The sequence below is a fragment of the Myotis yumanensis genome, unplaced genomic scaffold (assembly GCF_028538775.1).
Source record: "Myotis yumanensis isolate MYYU_CA2020_CCGP unplaced genomic scaffold, mMyoYum1.0.hap1 SCAF_1, whole genome shotgun sequence".
In the NCBI taxonomy this organism is placed as follows: Eukaryota; Metazoa; Chordata; class Mammalia; order Chiroptera; family Vespertilionidae; genus Myotis; species Myotis yumanensis.
Window position 1 is genome coordinate 127,283,332 of NW_027223752.1, and position 14,438 is coordinate 127,297,769.

Genomic DNA, 14,438 nt, shown 5'->3' on the forward strand with positions numbered 1-14,438 from the left:
AGTGTCCTATTCGTTGGCAATATGCAATGAACAAATAGATGTGGATTTTGCACTCCTGAACATGATACTGTAAATAACATTTGCATAAATGCTTCTAAATTGGCAAGTATGCAAGGTGCTCACTAGTACAGAGTTTATAAAGAATACATCGCTATGAGGCATAACTTAAACTCAAGAGTGTAAAAAGATTCCATTAGGAAATATTTTTATTTATTATTTTTAGTTGTTGCTATTTTTTAAAAAATCTTTATTGTTGAGTGGGTCACTTACCTCGACTCTAAGCTTGTCGGGAACAGTAACTGGGACCCCATGTCTACTCCTGTTTCCTGTGCTTGTAAACCTGCAGCCATGCATGAGTGCATCTCCATCCATGTTGGCCAGGCTGGTGTCCAAATAGGCAATGCCTGCTGGGAGCTCTACTGCCTGGAACACGGCATCCAGTCCGATGGCCAGATGCCAAGTGACAAGCCCATTGGTGGGGGAGATGACTCCTTCAACACCTTCTTCAGTGAGACAGGGGATGGCAAGCATGTGCCCAGGGCAGTGTTTGTAGACCTGGAACCCACAGTCATTGATGAAGTTCGAAATGGCACCTACCGCCAGCTCTTCCACCCTGAGCAGCTGATCACAGGCAAGGAAGATGCTGCCAATAACTATGCCCGTGGACACTACACCATTGGCAAGGAGATCACTGCCCTCAGCTGGACTGAATTCGGAAACTGGTGGACCAGTGCACGGGACTTCGGGGCTTCTTGGTTTTCCACAGCTTTGGTGGGGGAACTGGTTCTGGGTTCACCTCCCTGCTGATGGAACTTCTCTCCGTCGATTATGGCAAGAAGTCCAAGCTGGAGTTCTCCATTTACCCAGCCCCCCAGGTCTCCACAGCTGCAGTTGAGCCCTACAACTCCATCCTCATCTCCCACACCACCCTGGAGCACTCTGATTGTGCCTTCATGGTTGACAACGAGGCCGTCTATGACATGTGTCCTAGAAACCTCGCTATTGAGCGCCCAACCTACACTAATCTTAATCACTTTATAAGCCAGATTGTAGTCTCCATCACTGCATCCCTCAGGTTTGATGGACCCCTGAATGTTGATCTGACTGAATTCCAGACTAACCTGGTGCCCTGTCTCCTCATCCACTTCCCTCTGGTCACATATGCCCCTGTCATCTCTGCTGAGAAAGCCTACATGAACAGCTTTCTGTAGCAGAAATCACCAATGCATGCTTTGAGCCAGACAACCAGATGGTGAAATATGATCCTCGCCATGACAAATACATGGCTTGTTGTCTGTTGTACCGTGGTGACCTGGTCCCCAAAGATGTCAATGCTGCCATTGCCACCATCAAGACCAAGCACAGTGGCCAGTTTGTGGACTGGTGCCCCACTGGCTTCAAAATTGGCATTAATTACCAGCCTCCCACTGTGGTCCCTGGTGGAGACCTGGCCAAAGTACAGCGAGCTGTGTGCATGCTGAGCAACACCACAGCTATTGCTAAGGCCTGGGCTCACCTGGACCACAAGTTTGACCTGATGCCAAGCGTGGCTTTGTCCACTGGTATGTGGGTGAGGGCATGGAGGAAGGAGAGTTTTCTGAGGCCAGTGAGGACATGGCTGCCCTTGAGAAGGATTATGAGGAAGTTGGGAAGTTGGTGTGGATTCTGTTGAAGGAGAGGGTGAGGAAGAAGGAGAGGAATACTAATTCCTTTCAGCCCTGTAACATGTCTTACTCAGAACTTCAGGTTCAACAGCTGACAGGCATTAAAGCTTTCTGGTTAGATTTTCTCCACTTTTACCTGTGATTGTGTCTGCCTTTTTTTCATGCATTCCTATACGATTTTCCCTTCATGTTTAAAAGTAAAGGCATGGAGAAAGAAAAAAATCTTTATTGTTGAAAGTATTACATTTGTCCCCTTTTTACCTCATTGGCCTCTCCCAGTGCACCCGTGCTCCCCACCCCAGGCCTTCACCACTATATTGTCTCTATCCATGGGTTATGCATATATGCATAAAAGTTCATTGGTTGATCTCTTCCCACCCACCCATCCTAGCTTGCCTTTCTCTGAGGTTTGACAGTCTGTTCAATGCTTCTGTGCATCTGGATCTATTTTTATTCATCAGTTTATGTTGTTCATTATATTTCACATATGAGTGAGATCATGTGATACTTATCTTTCCTCAACTGGCTTATTTTGTTTAGCATAATGCTTTCTAAGTCCATCCATGTTGTTGCAAATGGTACAAGTTCTTTCTTTTTTACAACTGTGTAGTATTCCATTGTGTAGATGTGCCACAGGTGGGTTTTTTAAAATATATTTTATTGATTTTCCACAGAGAGGAAGGGAGAGGGACAGAGAGTTAGAAACATTGATGAGAAAGAAACCTCGATCAGCTGACTCCTGCACTCCCCCCACTAGGGATGTGCCCACAACCAAGGTATATGCCCTTGACCAGAATCGAACCTGGGACCCTTGAGTCCGCAGGCAGACGCTCTATCCACTGAGCCAAACCAGTTAGGGCACAGGTGTTTTCTTTTATCTACTCATCAACTGATGAGCACTTGGGTTGCTTCCAAATCTTAGCTATTATAAATTGCACTGCTATAAACATAGGGGTGCATATATCCTTTCTGATTGGTGTTTCAGGTTTCTTAGGCTATATTTCTAGAATTGGGAGGACTGGGTCAAATGGGAGTTCCATTTTTAATTTTTTGAGGAAATTCTAACTGTTTTCCACAGTGGCTGCACCAGTCTGCATTCCCATTAGCAGTGTACGAGGGTTCACTTTTCTCCACATCCTTGACAATATTTATCCTTTGTTGATTTGTTGATGATAGCCATTCTGACAGGTTGAGGTGGTACCTCATTGTCATTTTGATTTGCATCTCTCAGATCATTAGTGACATACAGAAGGCCAGGAGGCATATAAAAGAAAAATGCTCAAATGAAGTATTTTTAAAGATGAAATCTCAAGACTAAATGTTAAAAATTGGCTCGTTTAATAAGAAATATTTATCTCACAGAAAAATCAATGAGGCACATAAAGTTTACCTTTGCTCAGCAGGCAAACACTCTATATTCTATCTAGGTTCTTTACAGTTAGTTTGGAACTATTCACAGAACATTCCAACTATTTAAAAAATTATTAAGACTATTCCAACAAAAACACATTAGCAATAAAATAGATATATTTTATTCACTCTTTTAAAATGAGACACTACATTTGTGTCAACATGGATGGACCTTAAAGGCCTTATGCTAGGTGAAATAAGTCAGATAGAGAAAGAATAATACCATTTGATCTCATATATATGTGGAATCTAAAACAAAAACAACAATAAAACTCATAGATACAGAGGTTGGAAGGTAAAATATGTGCTGGGGATCAAAAGGTACAAAGTTTCAGTCATAAAATAAGCCATTGGAAAGTAATGTACAGCATAATGACCCTAGTTAATACATAGGTTACAAATTTTAAAATTGCCAAAATAGATTATTTTTATTCTTTGAGGAACCTCCAAACTGTTTTTCATAGTGGCTGCACCAATTTGTAATCCCAGCAAAATCCTTTTCAATACTTTTTGTTTGTTTATTTATTGATTATAGCCATTCTGACAGGTGTGAGGCCCTCTCATTGTGGTTTTAATTTGCATCTCTCTGATGATTAATGATGTTGAGCATCTTTTTATATGTCTATTGACCAACTGGATGTCCTCTTTAGAAAAAAAGTGTCTATTTAGGTCCTCTGACCATTTTTTAATTGAATTGTTTGATTTTTGGGGGGTAGTGTGTTAAGATGTTGGAGTTATCTACCTTATGATTTCACTTACATGTAGAATCTAAGGAACAATATAAACTAACAAACAAAACACAACTAGACTCATAAATACAGAGAACAAACTGAGGGTTTCCAGATAGGAGGGGAGTTAGGAAGTTGGGTATAAAAGGTGAAGGTATTAAAACATACAAATTAGTAGTCACAAAATAGTCACAGGGATTATTAAGTACACCATGTGGACTATATTTTTAACAGTGATTGGTTATAATATTTTTTACTTAAATTATAGGGGATGGGTTAATGGTTACCTCATATCAATTATGGGGGACAGTTTAAGTTTTGCTTATGATTTCAAGAGACAGAAGCAAGAAGTGACCAGGGCAAGTTAGTTTCCTTCATCTCAACTGGTTTTGTCTATTCAGGGAGTTTTCAAGGCTGGTCTCTGTGTTTGAGTTTAACATAAAAATGGTCTCTATAGAAATCTATACTAACAAAAGGGTAACATGCTAATTAGACTGGGAGACCTTCAGGATATCCTTCTGGACAAAGCCATGGTGGTGGGGCTGAGGCAGAGGCAGTTAGGGGTAAGCAGGCCGGCGGGGGGGTAGGCAGTTGGGGACAATCAGGTCAGCAGGGGGGGGAGCTGGGGGCGAGCAGGCCAGCAGGCAGAGTGGTTAGGGTGTTCAGGCAGGCAGGCAAGTGAGCGGTTAGGAGCCAGTGGTCTCAGATTGCGAGAGGGATGTCTGCCTGCTGGGAACCCAAGGGGTCCCAGATTGGAGAGGGTGCAGGCTGGGCTAAGGGACACGCCCCCCCCCCCCCCCCCCCCCCCCGCTGATGCACAAATTTTGTGTACCAGTCCACTAGTATAGATATAAAATAATATAAATATAAATCATTTTATTTAAAGTAATTATTCAAAATAATTTTAAGAGGATAATTCTGATAACATGGTATTAATAACAGTTGAGTTATTTTTAATAAATGTAGTTACACATATGTTGATATATATGCAATTTGATATGTATGCTATTTTGTTGTATTGACAGCAAGCTTCAAAACTTAATTTTTCAAAAAAGAGTATTTGCGGGGAGTTTTAATTCATTACTTTATTTTGAAGAAAAGTGCTGCTGAAAGTTATTTTATACTTTGGGAAGCTTATGGTGAACATGCTCCATCTCAAGATACTTGTAAACACTGGTTTAAACTCTTTAAAAGTGATGATTTTGATGTGAAAGACAAAGAATGTCCAGGTCAACTGAAAAAGTTTGAAGACCAACAATTACAAGCATTATTGGATGAAGATGCATGTCAAACTCAAATGCAGAAAGATTAAACGTTGCTCAGCAAACAATTTCCAATCATTTACAAGCAATGGGAAAGATTTTAAAGGAAGGAAAATGGGTGCCACATCAACTGATTGAAAGACAAATGGAAAACCGAAAAGTCATCAGTAAAATGTTGCTTCAATGGCACGCAAGAAAGTCTTTTTGCATTGAATTATGACTGGCAGTGAAAAGTGGATTTATTTTGAGAATTCCAAACGCACAAAATCATGGGTTGATCCAGGTCAACCATCAACATCGACTGCAAAGCCAAATTGCTTCGGAAAGAAGACAATGCTCTGCATTTGGTGGGATCAGGAAGGTGTGGTGTATTATCAGCTTCTAAAACCAGGTGAAACCATTAATACTGATCGCTTCCGACAACAAATAATCAATTTGAGCCACACTTTGATGGTAAAGTGATCAGAATGGGCCAGAAGACACAGCAAATTATTTTTGCTTCATGATGACGCACCATCACACACTTCAAAACCAGTTAAACACACGTTAAAAGATCTTGCCTGGGAAGTATTAACCCACCCGCCGTATTCACCAGACCTTGCTCCTTCAGATTACCACTTGTTCTGATTAATGGCACATGCACTTTCTGAGCAGCACTTCAAAGTGTACGAAGTAGTGGAAAATTGGGTCTCTGGATGGTATCCACAAATTACCTGAAAGATGGGGGAAATGTGTAGCTAGCGATGGACATTACTTTTAATGAAGCAATTTTGATGTTTCTCTTGACATTATCGTGTTTTCTTTGATTACAAAATCCGCATTAGTAACTGGTCCACCTGTTATGTAACTAAGCTGCATTCTTTCAAATCTATATTTTTTATTTTTGTTTGTTTTTTTCTATATGGAATAAAATGTACACAGTATCTGCAGCTGCCTTTTTGTAACCTAACATTCTATGATATCTCTTGTCAAAAACACATTTGTGTTTGATTTTGAAATATATTCATTAGTCTTATAATACAGACATTTCCAAAGCAAGTCGATTATTCTTGGGAAACAAATAGAATTTTAATTAATATTTCATCCAGTTTTATTACTATGTGTCATAATGATAGAATCTTGAAGATATCTGGCATTTTAACAATTATAATTTAGTTAATTCTATCTATAAACAAAAGCCTATTATGCTAAGTGTCTGACCGATCAGTCAACCTTTTGGTTGACCACTTGACCAGTCGGTATGATGTGCACTGACCATCAGGAGGCAGACGCTCTGACCAGTAGGTTAACTTACTGCAGGGGTCTGGCCAATTGGGACAGGGCGAGACAGGCCTAACATATCCTGGAGCTCACTCACGGTCCCTCCCCAGCCAGCCAACCTCCTGCATTCCCTTCCTGGCCTGCTGCCCCAATTGGGACTGGACAAAGTGCCCCAAGAATCCTATCACTGGACAGGCCAAGGACCCCACCCATGCACGAAGTCGTGCACCACGCCTCTAATTATTTAAATATGAACCTTTACAGGCTTTTACATAATTAAGTATAAGTCAAGTCAGAAATATTTCTATTATGTTACTAAATATCTAATTTACTTTGACCAAGTTAACTCTAAAATTTCATAATATTATTTTAAAATATATGAACTAACTGAGAAAATAATAGTTGTGTTATTTTCACTTCAGTTGCAAAGCACTTTGTGCAGAATAGGAAGTTTTTGAGGCCAGACTGTTTAATTTCTTTATGGCATAGTGATTAGCAACAGGTGGAAACTTTATAAACACTTGGTCCAAGAAAGACATAAAGAAAGGGAAAGAAGAAGGGATAAACTGCATTACTGACTAAAGGACAGCTTCAAGTTCCATTGTCCAAATGAAAATAAACTATATGCCTGTATTACCCTTTGGAAGAAACCTAGGCATGAAATTCATATGTGCTTTAAATTAAAGATTAGTTGGTGAGATTTGAATTTTTTCTTTAACCTACTCAAACAGAATATACACACAATCTTATTACTTGTTTCAGAAATGGTTCAAAATATATTTTCACAAATGAAATATTACTGGTTTTTATATTCTCAATTCTATTATGATGGAGATTGTGATTTTCTTATTGTGGTATATAATAATGACCTCACTTTTTTCTGAATTTTCTTCAATTGAGTATACACATGATCATCATACCTTATTATTCAATTTCATAATTTGAAGGGACTATACCTATGTTTACAGCACTAGATGCTTTTTATTAAAGGACATTTTTGATTGAGTTCATAAATGAAGGAGTTGGGTTTGAATTCTCTCTACCAGATATTGGAATACTAGTCAGACTTAATGGGAAGAGCTAAAAACGTATCTTCGTCAAAGGAGTTGCTTTAGGAAGAAGAATAGATTTATTCTAAATGGTTTATAATATTGTTATAGGCTAATATGAGTCTAATGCATTTGAATACAAAAATTCTGAGGATGATTTCAGAAAAGTAGAAATAAGGAGAAATGAGTCCAAAGCAAACTTTCTGAAGAAAATAAACTTTATAAGTAAATGGTATTTACTCACTGTGTTTTTTATTACTTTTATAATGATAAATGTTTTTTTCTTTGAGTAGCACTAATGCAGCAAAAATAATTAGACTACATATTAGATACAATGTCTACTGTACTTAATTTATTTATTGTTGAAAGTGTTACATATGTCTCCATTTTCCCCCATTAACCTGTCCCTGCCCTCTCCTGCCCCCAGCACTGCCCTCACCTCCCTACTTTCTGTGTCCATTGGTTATGCATACAAGTCCTTTGATTGATCTCCCATATCCCCTCCAACCCTCCTCTGCCTTCCCTCTGAGGTTTGTCAGTTTGTTAGATGTTTCTATGTCTCTAGGCCTATTTTATTGATTTTTTTACAGAGAGGAAGGGAGAGGGATAGAGAGTTAGAAACATCAATGAGAGAAAAACATTGATCAGCTGCCTCCTGCACGCTTCCTACTGGGGATGTGCCTGCAACCAAGGTACATGCCCTTGACTGGAATTGAACCTGGGACCTTTCAGTTCGCAGGCCAACGCTCTATCCACTGAGCCAGACTGGTTAGGGTCGGACCTATTTTTTTCATCAGTTTATGTTATTCATTACATTTCATAAATGAGTGAAATCATGTGATATTTATCTTTCTCTAACTGGCTTATTTCGCTTAGCATAACACTCTCCAGGTCCATCCATTGCTGTTGCAAATGATATGAGTTCTTTCTTTTTTACAGCAGCGTAGTATTTCAATTTGTAGATGTACCACTAGTTTGTAATCAACTCCTCTGCTGATGGGCACTTAGACTGTTTCCAAATCTTAGCTATTGTAAATTGTGCTGCAATGAACATAAGGATGCATATGTCTTTTCTGATTGGTGTTTCTGATTTCTTGGGATGTAATCTGAGATGGAATTACCGAGTCAAATGGGAGTTCCATTTTTAATTTTTTGAGGAAACACTATACTGTTTTCCACAGTGGCTACACCAGTCTGCATTCCCACCAGCACTGAAGGAGGGTTCTTTTTTCTCCACATCCTTGCCAGCACTTGTTATTTGTTGATTTGTTGATGATAGCCATTCTGACAGGTGTGAGATGGTACCTCATTGTTGTTTTGATTTGCATCTCTCAGATGATTAGTGACTTTGAGCATATTTTCATATGTCTCTGCCATCTGCATGTCCACTTTCAAGAAGTCTCTATTTAGATCCTTTGTCAATTTTTTATTAGATTGTTTATTGTCCTTTAGTTAAGTTATATGAGTTCCCTATAAATTTTGGAGATTAGACCCTTATGAAATGTAACATTGGTAAATATGTTCTCCCATGCAGCGGGCTCTCTTACTGTTTTGTTGAAGGTTTCTTTTGCTGTGCAGAAGCTTTTTATTTTGAGGTAGTCCTATTTATTTATCTTCTCCTTAGTTTCCATTGCCCTAGGAGTTGTGTCAGCAAAGGTCTTGCTATAAGATGTGTCTGATATTTTGCTGCCTATGCATTCTTCTAAGATATTGATGGTTTCCCGTCTTATGGTACATTTAAGTCTTTTATCTATTTTGAGTTAATTTTTATGTTGGTGTAAGTTGGTGGTCTAGTTTCATTTTTTTGCTTGTGTCTGTCTAATTTTCCCAACACCATTTATTGAAGAGGCTGTCTTTTTTTAAATTTATTTTTTGTTGTTGTTGTTAATCCTCACCCTAGGATATTTTTTCCATTGATTTTTAGAAAGAGTCAAAGAGAGAGGGAAAGACAAAGAGAAACATCGATTTGAGAGAAACACATCAATTTGTTGCATCCTGCATGAGCCCTGACCAGGGCCCAAGCCAGAGAAGAACTTGTAACCAAGATACATTCCCTTGACCAGAATCGAACCTGAGGCCCTTTGGTCTGCAGGCCACTGACCCAAACCTGCTAGGGCGAAGAGACTATCTTGACTCCATTGTATGCTCTTGCCTCCTTAGCCAAATACTAATTGGGCATAATGGCTTGGGTTGATTTCTGTGTTCTCTATTGGGTTCCATTGGTCTATATGTCTGTTCTTATGCCAGTTCTAGGCAGTTTTGAGAAGAGTAGCTTTGTAATATAACTTGGTATCTCGTATTGTGATTCATCCAACTTTGTTCTTCTTTATCAGGATTGCTGCAGTTATTCAGGATCTTTTTTTATTCCATATAAATTTTTGGAGAGTTTGATTTAGGTCTGTGAAATATTCCATTGGAATTTTAATGGGAACTGCATTTAATCTATAGATCGCTTTGTGTACTATGGGCATTTTAATGATGTTGATTCTACCAATCCATGAACAGGGTATGTTCTTCCATTTGTTTATATATTACTCTATCTCTTCTTTCAGCATTCTGTAGTTTTCCTAGTATAGGTTTTTCAACTCCTTAGTTAAGTTTAATCCTAGGTATCTTAATTTTTTTGTTTCAGTGGTAAATGGGATTTTGTTTTTTTTAGTTTCTCTTTCTGTGAACTCATTATTGGTGTATAAAAAAGCCATAGATTTCTGGGTGTTAATTTTGTAGCCGGTTATATTGTCAAATTCATTTATTAATTATAGTAGTTTTTTATGGAGTCTTTAGGGTTTTCTATGTACAATATCATGTCATCTGCAAATAATGACAGTTTTATTTCTTCTTTTCCAATTTGGATGCCTTTTATTTCTTCTTCTGATCTGATCGCTATGGCTATATTGAACAAGAGTGGTGGAAGTGGGCGTCCCTGTCTTGTTCTTATTCTTAGTGGAAATGGTTTTAGTTTTTGCCCATTGAGTATGATGTTGGCTATAGACTTATCATATAAGGCAATGATTCCCAAAGTGGGCACTACCGCCCCCTGGTGGGCGCTGCAGGGATCCAGGGGGGCGGTGATGGCCACAGGTGCATTTGTTTTAACTTTTTTTGTATTACCTTTCTATTCTGAGTTCAACAAATAGTTTCATAATTTCAAACTTCAATGTTTCTAATTTACACCTTTCTTTACTATATTTTACGAAAAGGGTAGAAACATTAATACATATATCTTCCTGTTTAATTGCTTTTAAATTTAAAAAAAGTTAATTTCCAGGGGGCGCTGAGTAATATTTTTTCTGGAAAGGGGGCGGTAGGCCAAATAAGTTTGGGAACCACTGATATAAGGTTTTTATTATGTTGAGTTATGATCTCTTTATTCCCATTTTGCTGAGAATTTTTATCAAAAAAGGGGGTTGGATTTTGTGAAATACTTTTTCTGCATCAGTTGATATGATCGTATGGTTTTTGTCTTTCAGTTTGTTTATGTGATGTATCACATTTATTGATTTGCAGATATTATACCAGCCTTGCATTCCCAGAATAAATCCCACTTGGTCATGGTGTATGATGTTTTTAATGCGATTTGCCTACATTTTGTTGAGGGTTTTAACATCTATGTTCATCAAAAATATTGGCCTATAGTTCTCTTTCTTTGTGGTGTCTTTATCTGGCTTTGGGATTAGGGTAATACGGGCTTCATAGAAAGAGCTTGGAAGTGTTTCTTCCTCTTAAATATTTTGGAATAGTCTGAGGAAGATCACTGTTAGTTCTTTAATTGTTTGGTAGAACTCCCCTGTGAAATCGTCCAGACTAAGGCTTTTGCTTGCTGGAAGTTTTTTGATTACTGCTTCAATATCATTGGTAGTTATTGGCCTATTCTGATTTCCTAATTTTTCCTGATTGCAATGTATGTGTTTTTTACAAGTTTTGAAGAAAACTTACATTTCTGAATAATTTTATTACAATTTACTCTTATTTACCAAATTAAACTTATAAAATTAAAATCATATAGCTTAAAAATTACTGATAAATCTCAGAGGGAGGGGGTAGGAGTGAGAAGAGATTAACAAAATAACTTATATGCATACTAGAGGCCTGAAGCACAAAATTCATGCAAGAGTAGGCCTTCCTTCCCCGACTACTAGCACTGGCTTCCCTCTGGCACCTGGGACCCAGGCTTCCCTCTGGCCACTGGCAGGCACCCGGGACCCAGGCTTACCTCCAAGCCCCAGCTTCGCCCAGAAGGTCATTGGAAGGTCATCCGGAAGGACATCTGGAAGGATGTCCTGTCTAATTAGCATATTATGCTTTTATTTTTATAGATATGTACAACCCATGGACACAGACAATACTGTGGTAAAGGCCTGAGAAGTGGGGTTGATGGGTGCAGGTGGAGGGGTCAATGGATAAAAAAGGGACACCAATAATACCCTTGTCAATGTAAGAAATATTCAAATCTACGAAGACATTTTTGTAAGCTTATTTGAGAAAAAATGTGGACAAATGCCGAGAAGCAGAATCTCAAGGTATTGAGATAATGCTCAAGAGAATGACAGTTTTTAAACTTATTTTATACAATTACAATCATAGGGGGTTACATGAGAAACATTGCTGTTAGATTAGGAGGCAGGGGAAAGCAAAGCAAGGGAGGGGGGACCTCTGGGATTGGATACAAAGTAAAATGATGGACAAGTACTGCTTTTACCTAGGAGGGTGCAGGATAATTAACAGGCAGCAATTAGCTCAATAACAATGAAGGGTTTTGTGGTCTCCACAGAACTTTGCCTGTGCTTTGAGGGGTCCAGAAAAAGGAAAATTACTTGACATTCCAACGTTATGTTATCATAGATGCAAAAAGACAATACACAGGCTCAGTTAAGGTAAAGATTGACTTTTTTCAGGGAAGATATTGGTCTATACAGTCGTGGGCAAATTACTGCCCGCGGGCCGGATCCGGCCCGTTTGAAATGAATAAAACTAAAAAAAAAAAAGACCGTACCCAATATATAATGATGTTTACTTTGAATTTATATAAGTTCACACAAACACTCCATCCATGCTTTTGTTCCGGCCCTCTGGTCCAGTTTAAGAGCCCATTGTGGCCCTCGAGTCAAAAAGTTTGCCCACCCCTAGCACATGACTACTCACCATAAACTGCTTTTTATTTATTTATTTATTTTTATTTTTAATTTTTTAAATTTCTTTATTGGTTAAGGTATTACAAATGTGTCCTCATTTCCCATTAACCCCCAACCTCCCCGCCCCACCCCAGTCATGCTCTCATCCCCCTGTTGAAACTGCTTTTTAGTTAAAACTAGTTTTAATTTCAGACCGTCCTCTGTGGTTCCTTTAGGTCTCTGAGTTTGCAAGGCCGCCGTGCGGACCTTCCCTGAGCTAGTCAGGTTTGCAGGTGGCCCCGTTTCTGTCATCACTTTCAACAATAAAGATAAATTTTAGAAAACAACATATAGGCTAAAAATTAGATCCATCCAATGAAATAGAAGTTTTAAGAAAATGATCCTGAGGTTATTTCAATTTTATTCAGATTTTGTGTATAGTTAAGGATTATCTTGTTTAAAAGAGCTTGCTATGGAAATTTCTAATTATTTTTATATCAATACCTCTGAGTATTCATATTAAGCAATGGAATAATTCTGTATTATTTGGAAAGTGATTTGAAATCAATAAGCTTCCACATTAACTTCCTTGAATAAGAAATTAGTTCTAACCAATATTTTCAGTAACAGTGAAGATATTGGCCAATTGAAGAGAAATACAACTTATTGCCAGCATTTCTTTGTCAATACCTAAGATGATAGATTCATCCATATCAGAAAAATTGACCAAGACTGAAAAATAATGGTAATTTCAAACCCAGCACTTTTTAAAAATGTGTTATACAATAATACAAAGGGTAAAAAATACATTAAGTTCCTGAGAAAGTGAATAGCTTAAATGTGATTACACATATTAAACATGTTCTATCTCATTAATAAAATTGATGATAAAGTGATCCTTTTATCACTATAATTTATTATCTAAGAAACCCAGATATGATTATATTCATTAATTTACTAGTGGAGTTATTATAATACTTTGAATTATATTAAAAAGCAATAAAATTATTTGTGAACTATTAGGGGGAAAGTGAATGAAATAAAGGAGTTGGCTGAGTTTTTCTTTGATCTTTCAATGCCTTAGTGCATTACAGATAGATACTATTTTTTGCAAACATATATTGCTTGCTTCAAATCCATAATAAAAATTAAGATATTTCAAGATTTATTATCATACAAATTACTATTGTTTTCCAAATGCAATAAATGCTAAATAAGCTAATCTATGTATTTTATAGCACTTTCAGGTTGTTCTTGTAAGAAAGCAATTATTTTGTCATTTTTACATTTTGTCACATTTATTTATCAAGTCCATATTCATTGTAGTTGCCCAAACCATATGGAGTTAAATTTAAGAACTTCCGATTTTTTCATGTAATTTACTATAACTAGGATAGTTGTTTCTAATGGATTCAAGTACTTCACTTGCCACAGCTTTCAGAGGAAATATCCACACAATTAGTCAGTATCTCAAACTATGGAACTTTATCCATAACATTTCTATTCATATTAGATAGTTAATCTCTTTACAAATGCATGTAAAAAGCCTTATTATTTTTTAGTCTATTTATTTCAAGGACATTGTGTGTGACCAAGATGATGACTTTACTGATAGCCATATAACTGTGCCTAAATACTAGTATATGAGCAATTATCCAGACTATTATGTGTCATTAATTTATTTGTTGTGAAAGCCTTTGTGCTTTAAATATAAAAGAACAGTTTTGGTTTACAGATAGTAGCAGCTAATGAAAAACTGGCAGAATTAAGACTCCTAATTGTAACAGTTATGTGAATATAATTACAATTTAAAAGCCTTTATTGAAAATATAGCCTTTTAATCATACTCCACAAAATAAATGTTCCTGTGAGAATATGACAGCTATACAAGGTAGAATACTTTTAGACATTCATCATTTCTGATCCAAACATCCAATAGTTCTTAACATATTCC

General features: G+C 37.4%; 1 pseudogene; it reads left to right on the top strand.

Annotated features, from left to right (window-relative positions):
- Positions 1-348: 348 nt before the first annotated feature.
- LOC139005646 (tubulin alpha-1B chain pseudogene) lies at positions 349-1,741 on the top strand (annotated as a pseudogene).
- The last annotated feature ends 12,697 nt before the right edge of the window (positions 1,742-14,438 follow it).